This window comes from Vitis riparia, chromosome 18, assembly GCF_004353265.1.
Source record: "Vitis riparia cultivar Riparia Gloire de Montpellier isolate 1030 chromosome 18, EGFV_Vit.rip_1.0, whole genome shotgun sequence".
Classification (NCBI taxonomy): Eukaryota; Viridiplantae; Streptophyta; class Magnoliopsida; order Vitales; family Vitaceae; genus Vitis; species Vitis riparia.
In genome coordinates, this window is record NC_048448.1 from 29,078,046 (window position 1) to 29,090,451 (window position 12,406).

Here is a 12,406-nt window from a genome sequence, read left to right on the forward strand (position 1 = left end):
TTTGTCTGCTCCATCTCAGACTATCTCTACTACTCCTACCCCTCTATCATTAACACCTATTCACAACATTCTTAGACTTTCTCAGCCTCAGGTTGATGATCATACTCCAAGTTTACTACAAGTTATGACCTATTTGGCCATGCTTTAAGACCTCTTTATGAGCATGGACTCTTGTATTGATTTCAAGCTCAGTTGCATGGAGACCTGCATGTGGGCGATTTGACTTTTGTCATTCAACAACTTAGTTTTTTGGGTAGAGTCCTCAAATTGAGAGATGGTTTGGTACCACCAGCTTATGGAAACCTAGAGGTAGATGGTGGTACTATGGTTTGCCTCCATTTTTTATACCAAAGTTGAGGAAGCAATGCCTGTAGCCACACCCATCCTATAACTCGGGTGCATTAGGAGTTGCACTGAAAATCCAAGTCATGAGTTCCTTCCAAGTTAAAAAATTGTTCATAGCTAGTTCATAGACTTAGGAAACCTATTTAAGGTTGTAGTGTACAACCTTTCAATTGGAGGGATGATTTGTCTTGGTCATTATGATGAGTTTCTCATAGTAAGTGCATTGTGTGCATGGTTATACATTGGACGAGGCCTATAATGAATCATGACATTTACTATTAGGGAGTCATGATTTACCAAACTACTATGTTGACCTTGAGAAAATATCGAGATAATACTGAGGTCTTTAGTGGCTTTGGCTTATAAGTGAGACCCTAAGGTGGTCATATATTCCCTATAGATTGATCACTATTGATTAAAGCAAGTGACAATAGGCATTTTCAAAATAAGCACCATAATATCTTATGGGATTAGGACAATGTGTCCCCTTGGGTGATTATAAGTGAATATGAAATCTATGGTGTTGTAGGAATCCTTTTAGTGGAATTTGACATATGCTTTATGTTAGTTAGAGTATGTCAAGTGATCATATAATAAGACAATTTGAAACTCAATGATTGTAGATGAAATCTTGAGAGGTTGATAGCATTTATCTTGTTAGATAATGAACACTAGTCCATGGAGAGTCTAGATGCATGTGATAGTATGTCATAGACCAAAAGAATGATTAAATTGAATTTGATCAATTTTTATCTTGATAACATAGGATACTGGAGTGAAATTAACTTTCTTTAATGGATTATTGAGTTGACTTCGGAACTGGATTATAAGGGAGTCAATATCTTGATATAATAACATATGATACTAGAGTGCAGTTGACTCTTTTTAGTAGATTATTAAGCCAACTTTCAAAACTAGATTATGAGGAAGCCAATATTTTCTTATGGGTACTAATGATCCTTACTCAAACTCACAGTCTTTGTTGACACAAAGGTTTAAGGGAAATTGGAGATTTAATCATATGCTTGCATAATGGCATTTAGGTAAAAGAACATGATTGCATATGAAGTTATGATGAATGTTTTCAAAATCGGATGGGTCATTAAACCGAAAAAAGTTGTCAATTGACGGTTCACTGGTCGAACCAAAGATTGAATCGCAATCAAACTAGTAATGTAATAAATCTATAATTTATATACTATTAAAATTAAAAATAAATTATAAAATTTTAATCCATATATATATATATATATATATATATATATATATAATTAAAATTTTAATAATATTTCATTTTTTATATTTGATATGTCAAATTAAATGGTAATGATAAATATAAATGTACTAATATAATAAATTTTATTAAATAGAACATGTATAATATTTAACCATGAAAATATAATTAAAATGAAAAGAAAATTTTAATATTTAATTTTATCTCTATCTATTTTATTATTTTAAAATTTTAGAAATTATTGTATTGCTTTTATACTTATCATTATATAGTTGTTATAAAAATAATTGTGAATATAAATATTTATATTTTTTAAATAGACTTAAATGATAAAAATTTGATAAAAAAATCAATATTTTATTTTATTGAAACATTTATTAAGTTGGTTGCATAGCCTAGTGGTCCAAGTATTGGCCTTTTTAATCCAAGATCCTGTGGTTCAAGCTTTCTTAAACATTATAAGTAATATTCTCACATTGGAAGTTTACAAATTATATTTCCTGTATAAAAACCTTGCTTATTCTTGGAGCTTCAAACATATTGTTAGGCTAGAGTATGTTATGGGGCTGCAGTCAAAGCTCATTAGGCCACAAATGAAAGGGGTTCACATTATGATTTTGGTCAAAATATTAGTATTGGTCGGTTCAAGGGAAATGGAACAGTTTGTTTGGTTTGACAATCAAACCATCGGTTTGGATGATTCAAGACCAATCTAACATAGGAATAATTCATTCCAGTCAACTAGACCGAAGAGCTGTTGATTGACGATTTGACTAATTTAATTAATTGATATGATTTGACTTTTAATCAAAGAAAGAGTCATTGAGCAAAAGATTGTGAGGTTTTGAGAAATCTTTTATAAAAAAAGGATTTGAGTTTGAGAATATTCAAACCCCAAGAATGGTTTTTAACACATGCCCATCCTCTGCATACACTCTAAACTCTTAACAGATATGAGATCGCCCGACAATTATATCTCATAAAAATTAGTAAATCATATAATAAATTCATCTTGGATCGACCATATAATGAGTGTCTTAAAATCAATTAGAAAGCATGTAGAAATCCCTTGGATGAATTGAGTACATTGAATAGTGAATCATTTTTCACTTAGACAATGCCATTGAACAAAGACAACTTAAACACAATATGAATATAAAGCCCCAAATGTAATACGACATGCTCTTTATTTGTTATTGGGTCCTCTCAAACATGCATCATGCTGGTATAACGACTCAAATAAATATAAAATAAAATAAAAATTTTATTTTATAGACTCGATAATTTTCACTTGTGAGAGCCGAAACAATAGAATAAATATAAAATAAAAATTATAAGATAGTTTAGGTGACCTTTACATGCATTTTTTGCAAAACTTCTATAGAAAAAAATCATGATTTAACCCATGCTCTCCAAAGCTACTATTAAAATTTTAAAATTTTGAAATAATTTATATATATTAAAAAATTTTTTTTAACTTCTATAAAAGAAAATGAGGGAATGAGGGCCCGGGAGAGGGTTGTTGGCTTCCTTTTCCTGGTTTTTTTTTTTTTTTGGGGGGGGGGGGGGGGGGGGGGGCGGCTCCTTATGCCGAGAAAACAGTCGCATGGACAGGTGGCCCAGGGCATGGATGGCTATGCGAGTGGTTGAAGGAGGCCATGCTAGCTGACCGAGAAACAGGGGAGTGGGTATAGCTGAGACATGAGGTTTTCAGAGAAGCAAGGTGGAGAAGGAAAGGGGAAGGCCAGGCTGCAGGCGGAAGGTTGAGAGCTTCAGGGGGTTTTCCAGGAAGCAAAACACCCAGAGAAATGGCAAAGAGCTCGGGGAAGGAGAAAGGAGAGGTATGAATACCATGGGTCCCTGGATTTACTTTATCGATATATAGTCTCATTTCTTTTTCTCAATAGTTTTTGTGGATTGCTTGATTATATGCTCAGTTTCACGGATCATATGTGAGTTATGGTTTATTTGTTAATATCTCCTTCACTACTTTGGGTTGCTTTGAGAGTAATGCAGTTCTGTTCTAACTTTACCATGCATCGTGTAGGAGTCTTGTTTTGTTTTCACTTCTATGAGATGCACTCTAGTTTACTCACCTACAACTAAACTTGTTGATTAAAACATGAAGCATGACTTGGGTTGCTTTATTTAGCTTCGTTAGTTTGTGCTCTGTTTTGTTTCATCATTCCCCTGTTCCTGCTTCTGGTACTGGGTTGGCTGCTGTATGAAGTAGCAATATAGCGGAAGAGGATGGTTTTGACGAGGGGTTTCCTGAAATGGAGAATTTTCAGCACATTATAGACTTGAAGTCTTGTGAAAGAGTCTGAGAACCGTGAACGCAGAATTGTCATTTGAAAGAAACAATTTACTGTGTCTGATTGATATATGGGAAGGAAGAAGAGTTTTTAGGTTCTCGTGGACAAATTCTTAAAGAAGAGTTTGGGAAGAGGCAACTGTGATTGAGCACACTGATGTTGCATTGCTCTGAGACAATGAGGTCATCTATGATATCTGCCATGGTCCGCTGAACATGAAGATACCCATTTATACCAACCTGAACATGCTTGGTGCTCAGATATTTTTTTTATCAAACTGCATCTCTCTGTTTCGATGGAGCCTTCACTGTAGTTTTCTGTGACAGAGATCACTAGCAGGGCCTTTGAGCCTTCGTCTGTAATGGCCAAATGTGACCCGGGAGAATGCGTGTTTGCTGTTTGGTGAAATAAAAATGATGTAGTGAAGTGCATGCTGCCAAAGCCACCATCTCCATCACTTTTTGCATGGCCATGCATGGCCCCACAAGTTTTTTTTTACAAAAACCACCCTACATACCCATTATCCTATATACCTTTCTACCTCTTAATACCCATTGAATCCACTCCTCACCAACCTCCATTACCCATACTCATCACCTAACCTAGATACCCATATCTCACCCCCTCATGCGTTTCCATTATCCCCATTACCCATACTCATCACCTAACCTAGATACCCATATCTCACCCCCTTATGCATTTCCATTATTCCCATTACCTGGCACGCCCATATTCTTCTCATAATGCATCTAATAAACCCATTTTTTCTAATCCCATTTCTATTACCTACCTCTCCTATCATTTTTCCCATCTTCCTAATCATTGAACTCATAAATCTCACTTCCCCTCACCACTTTCTATCACCCTCAATGGTTCTCACCATACCCATATACCCACCGAACCCTATGCATGGCCACCCTCATTTCTCTCACATCTCCACTCATGATCATACCCATTTTCTTCATCAATTTCATCCACTACAAGCAACCAATTCCCTCACCATGCTCCATCTCTTTTTATTCGCATGCTCATCTTCATACTCACTTCTCTCTCTAAACCACCACATGTCCATCACCACCTTCTCTCTCTCTCTACACCACGTGCCTTTCAAACCTATTTTTTTCACGCATTAAACCCATTTCTTTCATCTTTGCATGGCCACTCCAACCTCCATACCTGTTTGCCAATCCTCACGCATGCATGGCCACTCCTACCTCCATACCCGTTTACCAATCCTTCATTCTCATCGTTTCCATCATTCCCATGCAAACAGTGCATCATGCACATGACCACTCATGTCACGTTCAATTTCTCTCCACTCTTATACCCATATTCGCGTGCCCACTTCTCTCACTCACCATCTTTCCATTCCTTCCAAACTCACAAAACCCTCTCATCTTGCTATCCTTCATCATTCGTTCCATCAATAACCACCCGAAGACCGAGAAGATGCTGCAGTTCCTACGCTTGAGATAGATATTTAATGGCGTCTTTCCGAAAGTGAACAAGACAACAATGAACATGCTGCACGGGTTGTCCCCTACGTGACATGCGGATATCCTATTTTAAAGAGTGCCTAGGAATTGATTTGCAAGCCGGAGTGCATATCCGCTACAACGAAGTGTCATCTCTCTCTCTTAGTGTTTAAGTTGTGAAAGGAGGTACCGAGAACGTCGAGCCTTCTTAGTGATCCCACGCGTGATGGGTGCTCCATTGTCGGTGAGGGTGGAGCCATAGAAGCACATTGGTTTCGCTAACACATGTCCCTTTGGTGGTGGTCGCCCTGGGAGAGTGAAGAGAAAGGACTTGAAGGCCGCTGCCAAGAAGGTTGCTGGTGGAGATGATAATGCCCAGGTGGAGAGGCGGGCCGTGATGGAGATTGAGGTTTTAGGCTCGCGATGACGAATATGGGCTTGAGTTGGAGCCCAGGCCCAAGTTTGTTGATGGAGGGCCTCATGCCCCTCATGCCCATCACCCTTATGGCCCATACCCATATTGAGTCAGCCTATTTGGCTACTTCAATTCTAAGTAATCGTCAAGCTTCTCATTTTTGTAATTTATATATATATATATATATATTTATCTTATTTTACTTTCACATATTTTTAACTCAACTTAAACTCAACTAAAAGACAAATTATTAGGATTGAATATCATTTTCGAAACTTAAAATAATTTATATTTTATCTTCTCTTCTTTAGTTATGTCTAATCATCGTATATGGAAAATTTTTTTATAATTAGATTATGTTGGTCCCAATGAATTTTCTATATTCTAAATTTTAAATCCTATTTTCAAAACTTATGTCTTTAAGCAATTTTTCAAAAGTCCGACTCTCAAATTTAATTTACAATCTCAAAAACCCCATGTGGACCCCGCATTTCGGCTCATGCGTTTCCCACTCGATGGCGAACTCGATTTTAATTTGAAAAAATGATTTTTTTGATTAAAAATGACTTGGAGTCGCCACTTATTTTTGTTTTATTTTTAAAAGGGTAAACAAAATAAGAAAGAAAAACCCTAAGTGCGACTCCTAGTTTTGGAAAAGGCGATCTATGAAAAACCGGGTCGGGCTCGGGGGTCTGGTTATTTATCGGGAAGGTACGGTGAAGACCATAGCACCCCTCTAAGTCCCTAAAATCGGGTCTCTACTAATAGAATGAAGCTGACGTGGCAATCAATGAGAAAATCAATGGATACTCACCTAAATCATGCACAATATGGGAATCAAAACACGCAATAGAGGTTGACTAGAATGGAAGTGGATGCATACCTCGGCCACGAGTCACAATGCGCTATCAAGAAACGAGATTAGTGCACAATTAATGAATACAAAATATAGCTCATGCATATCGGAGTGCGAAACGAGACTCAAGCAAAATACATTAAGCACGACAGTTGACAATCAAAGGGATCAAACATAGAGCCCCCACCAAAGCCCAATTTATTGTTCATGGACTAGTCTCACAAATTCCGTGTTTCGAAATCATGAAGAATTCATCATTGCTTATGTAAAATCAAGAAAATCAGAAGATTATTTAGGAGCCGAAATGGAATTAAAACTATTTAAGTGAAAACTGGATTCTTGGAATTTGTTTAAAAATTGGGGGTCTTGGGAATTAAATTTAAGGGTTGGAATTTTGGGAATTAAATTATAAAGAAATTAGAATTTTGGAAATTGGAAATTAAGTTCGGAAATTGGAATTTTAAAGAATTGTTTAAAATGGTAATAATTAAATAGATTAATGTGAATATTGGAAATTTTGGAGTTAGAAATTAAATTTGAAAGTCGGAAATTTTAATGAATTGTTTAAGATAAAATTTTAGAATAAATAAATAAAATAATAATAATTAAATAGATAAATGTGAATATTGTAATTTTTGGAATTAGAAATTAAAATTGGAAGTCGGAAATTTAGATGAATTGTTTAAAATGGAATTTTAGAATAAATAAATAAGATAAAATAATAATAAATAAATAGATTAATGTGAATATTGGAATTTTTGGAATTAGAAATTAAAATTGGAAGTTGGAAATTTAGATGAATTGTTTAAGATGAAATTTTAGAATAAATAAATAAAATAATAATAATTAAATAGATAAATGTGAATATTGTAATTTTTGGAATTAGAAATTAAAATTGGAAGTCGGAAATTTAGATGAATTGTTTAAAATGGAATTTTAGAATAAATAAATAAGATAAAATAATAATAAATAAATAGATTAATGTGAATATTGGAATTTTTGGAATTAGAAATTAAAATTGGAAGTTGGAAATTTAGATGAATTGTTTAAGATGAAATTTTAGAATAAATAAATAAAATAATAATAATTAAATAGATTAATGTGAATATTGGAATTTTTGGAATTAGAAATTAAAATTGGAAGTCGAAAATTTAGATGAATTGTTTAAGATGAAATTTTAGAATAAATAAATAAAATAATAATAATTAAATAGATAAATGTGAATATTGTAATTTTTGGAATTAGAAATTAAAATTGGAAGTCGAAAATTTAGATGAATTGTTTAAAATGGAATTTAGAATAAATAAATAAGATAAAATAATAATAAATAAATAGATTAATGTGAATATTGGAATTTTTGAGTCTAAAGATTAAATTTGGAAATCCGGTTTTGAAAATTTGAATTTTAATGATTGAAATAAATGACTAACTAAATAAATATGGAATAACAATGCTAATTAACGAAAATCACGTTTAAACGAATTATAATAATAGTAATAACAAATGAATAGTGGAATCTTTTTTAATTGAAAATCAAATTAGGGAGCTGGATTTTTAAAGGATTAGGCTTTGAATAAGTAGATAAGTATGGGATTATAACACTAATTAACGAGAATAATATTTAGGCAAATAAAGATGAATAATAAGATTTTTGGGATTGAAAATTTAAATTCAGAAGTTGGATTTTTGAAATATTGGGCCTTATATAAATAAATAGATAGGGAATAAGAACTCTAATTAACGAAAATAAAATTTAAACGAATAATGGAATTTCTAGGATTGAAAAAAATTAAATTAGGACATGAGGTTTTTGAAAGATTAGACTTTAAATAACTGGATAAATATATGATAACAATTCTAATTGACGTAAATAAGATTTGAACGAATTATAGAAAAATTAAATTAAGATACGGGATTTTGAAATATTAGACTAGATTAATATGAGATTTTTAGAAGATGGTAAATAAATACATATGAAATAATAACAATTAACAATCATAATATTTAAACGAGTGACATTGCATAGGGGAATTTTCGGGATTGAATTTTCAAGAAATCAAAATTTTACAAACCGAATTTGAAATTAAATTTTGGGAAGTTATTTCGAAAATGATATTTTGTATAGCTAATTTTAAAATCTTCATTGGAAAAACATATTTATAACATTAGAAAAAGGACTTGAGAGGGCCGTATTCTTGGCCCGAATTTGGAGGATGGGGCTTAAGGTTCATGCAAACTGATCTAAACATGCAACTTGGGCTTTGGGAGCCCACCAGCTGAACATCCATCATGAGGATCTGGAGGTGGCTGCCACTTTGTTTTTTTTTTTTAAAACAAAATGGTGGCCAACGGATAGCAAGTCGACGGTGGGGAATAGGGCCTTCAAGTCGATGATGGCCATGAGGGTATGAGGGAATAGAGGTGGGGGGCTGCTGCTTCTGCTGGAGCTCGCACTGCCATGGCTGGCGCTGCTGGTATCACCGCCGTCTCCAATGCTGGACGGAGATCTTGGTGAAAAGGAAAGCAACGACGGCGACGAGTGGCAGGCTCCCTCTCCGGCAGTGATTATTTAATGGACGGAGTGGCTTCTATGGGCGAGAGATTGGGCCATTGAGGAGTTTGATGGGTGGTCAGGAGGTGGATAATGATCCGCATGGCAAAAAAGCTTAGGGTCATGGCCATTGGGTCAGCATCTGGGCACAGGAAATGGGTGCTTGCCCACGGCATTGCAGGCTGGCTGCACTATATTAGATGATTCCCTTTGGTAACGCATGGGTCTTCCTATTGATAGAGAGCTTCTGGACCAAAGATTTCCATCTCCAAGAACATGAGTGCCAAAATAGAACTCCGAAAATATACTGAAAACCAAGCTAAAAATCAACCATAAAATGAAGGCATGTTGGCTCAAAACCTCCAAGAACATCCAAGAACATAATAAAATCCACAATGCTCGCATTCATACATCAGGATAAATAAAAGGAAGACAAACTAGCAAACCCAGAAATCATAACAAAATGGTATGGAAGCAAAGAGGTCCAGTTGAATAGAAACCATACCTGCTCCTTCTTCTCGGGCAAGCTCCTCTCTCGAAAAATCCCCCCGCCACCTGCAGCGCCCTCTGTTCTTTTTCTCTTCGCTCCCCCCCTCAGATCTCTCCTTTTTTTTTTTTTTTCTCCTCTCTGCTTTCCCGCTTTTCCTTCTTTTTCTCTGCCATCACCAACCCTCTGTCTTGTGTCCCATCTCGCCGCCATCACCCAGCTAGCACGATCACATCTTATGGCCGCCCCAGGCAGCCTCTTTCTCGGATGGTCAGCAAAATACTCATAATGGTCTCTCTGGGGGGGGGGGGGGGGGGGGGTCTACACCCCACCACTCACTTTCGTTTGTTTAAATATCGTTTTGATTAATTATTAACGTTATTCCATATTTATCTATTTATCTCTTTTAAAAATCTCAATCATTAAAGTCTAATTCTTCAAAAATCTGACTTTCAAATTTAATTTTCAATCTTACAAATCCCATTATTCACTTTCATCCGTTTAAATATCATTTTTGATTAATTAGTAACGTTATTCCATATTTATCTGTTTATTTCTTTTAAAAAAATCTCAATCATTGAAGTTCAATCTTTCAAAGGTCCGACTTGCAAATTTAATTTTCGATCTCAAAAGTCCCATTATTCGCTTTCGTTCTTTTAAATATCAATTTTTTATTAATTATTAACATTATTCCCTATTTATCTGTTTATCGCTTTTAAAAATCACAATCGTCAAAGTCTTATTCTTCAAAAATCTGACTTCCGAATTTAATTTTCAATCTAAAAAATCTTACCATTCACGTTCACTCGTTTAAACATTATTTTTGTTATTATTATTGTTATTCCATATTTACTAGTCTATTTCTTTTAAAAATTCCCATCATCAAATTTCAATTTTTCAAAAATCTGTTTTTCGAATTTAATTTTCAATCTAAAAAATTTCACTATTCACGTTCATTCGTTTAAGTATTATTTTCGTCATTACTTCCAAATCTAATTCCCTATCTCAAAAATTCCACTATTCACATTTACTTGTTTAACGATTATTATCGCTATTATTATTATTCCATTCACTTAATCATTTACTTACTTAAAATTCCACCTTTAAATAATTCTTCAAAATTTCAATTTCTAAATTTAGTTATCTGAAATTCTAATTTTCTAATTTTCGAACTTAATTTTCAGTTTCCAATACTCCAATTCTCTCATTTATTCCGTCACTTATTTATTATCATTATTATTATTATCATTTTATTCATTTATTTCTAAAAATTCTACCTTCGAATGATTTCCAAGATTTTCAATTTCTATAATTCAATTTTCATAACTTCTACTTCTCAAATAATTTTCAATCCTGGTTTCCTTCAAAATTTAATTTCCAAGGTCCCAATTTTTGTAACTTAATTTTTTTTAAAAAAATCTTGAACTCTCAAATAATTTTCAAGATTCCAATCTCTTTCAAATTTAATTTCTAAAATTCTCATTCTTACATTTAATTTCTAAAAATCCAATTTTCAAATAATCTCTAAGACTCCAATTTTCAAATAAACTTCAAAAATCCAGTTTTCCCTCGAACAATTTTAATTTTTGCTTGGTGATGTATGTGATATGTTTTGTGCTTTTTATTGTACACTGACCCCATTTTTATGATAGCGCGTTGCTCGTTCGTGGCTCAGGTACGCATCCACTCTCTTTGTGGTCATTCTTTATGCATGTTTTGGTTCCCATATGTGCATGATTGACTTGAGCATCCCTTGATTTTCCTATTGATTTTCACGCCAACTTCATTTTATTAGTAGAGACCCGACTTCAAGGACTTAGAGGGGTACTACGGTCTTTACCGTACCTTCCTGATAAGTAACCTATCCCCCGAGCTCAATCCGGTTTTTCATAGACCACTTTTTCCAAAATGAGGAGTCATACTTAGGGTTTTCTTTCTTATTTTGTTTACCCTCTTAAAAATAAAACAAAAATAAATGGCGACTCCAAGTCATTTTCTAATAAATAAAATCAATTTTTCAAATAAAATCGAGCTCGCCATCGAGTGGAAACGCATGAGCCGAAATACGGGATCCACAAGTAGTTACCAAAATTTTTAAAATTTGAGATAGTAAAATTTTTTTTCAATACCTATATATTTTTCTAAACTTTTTTTGAAAATCATTGTCTTGTTAAAGTATGCATCTTTCAGTCGCTATTTTCTATTTTCTAAAAATAAAAAACAAAAAGGTCTCCGAATACCACCATCGATTTTACATTCAATTTTTTAAGTCACTAATATTTATAGAAATTATTAAAATATTGTTTTTTTTCCGAGAACAAAAATTTAACTTGAATGCATTAATATTTTCATTTTGTAATAACTTTCACAAATTATGGATTCGGAACAACAAATTAGGAAAAATTAAAAGATGTTTTAAGTATTTTTTGCAAGACATTTGAGAAAAAACTTTAAAATAAAAAAGTATATATATTACTAAACCAAAGTGTCAAAGAAAGAGAGACTTTCTCATGAAAATTGTTTTCTTTACATAATTCTCAAAAAAATAATTAAATTTTTGTATTAAAATTAGGAAACCAATGTTTATTTTCTTAGTTTCAAATGAATTTCTTTTCTTCTTTTGAGACATTAAGTGAGATTACTTGTATAACAAAAATGTCCAATAGTTATTTAGTAACAAAAATAAAAATAATTTTGTGTTTAGACCATAGTTATATATATACATAGA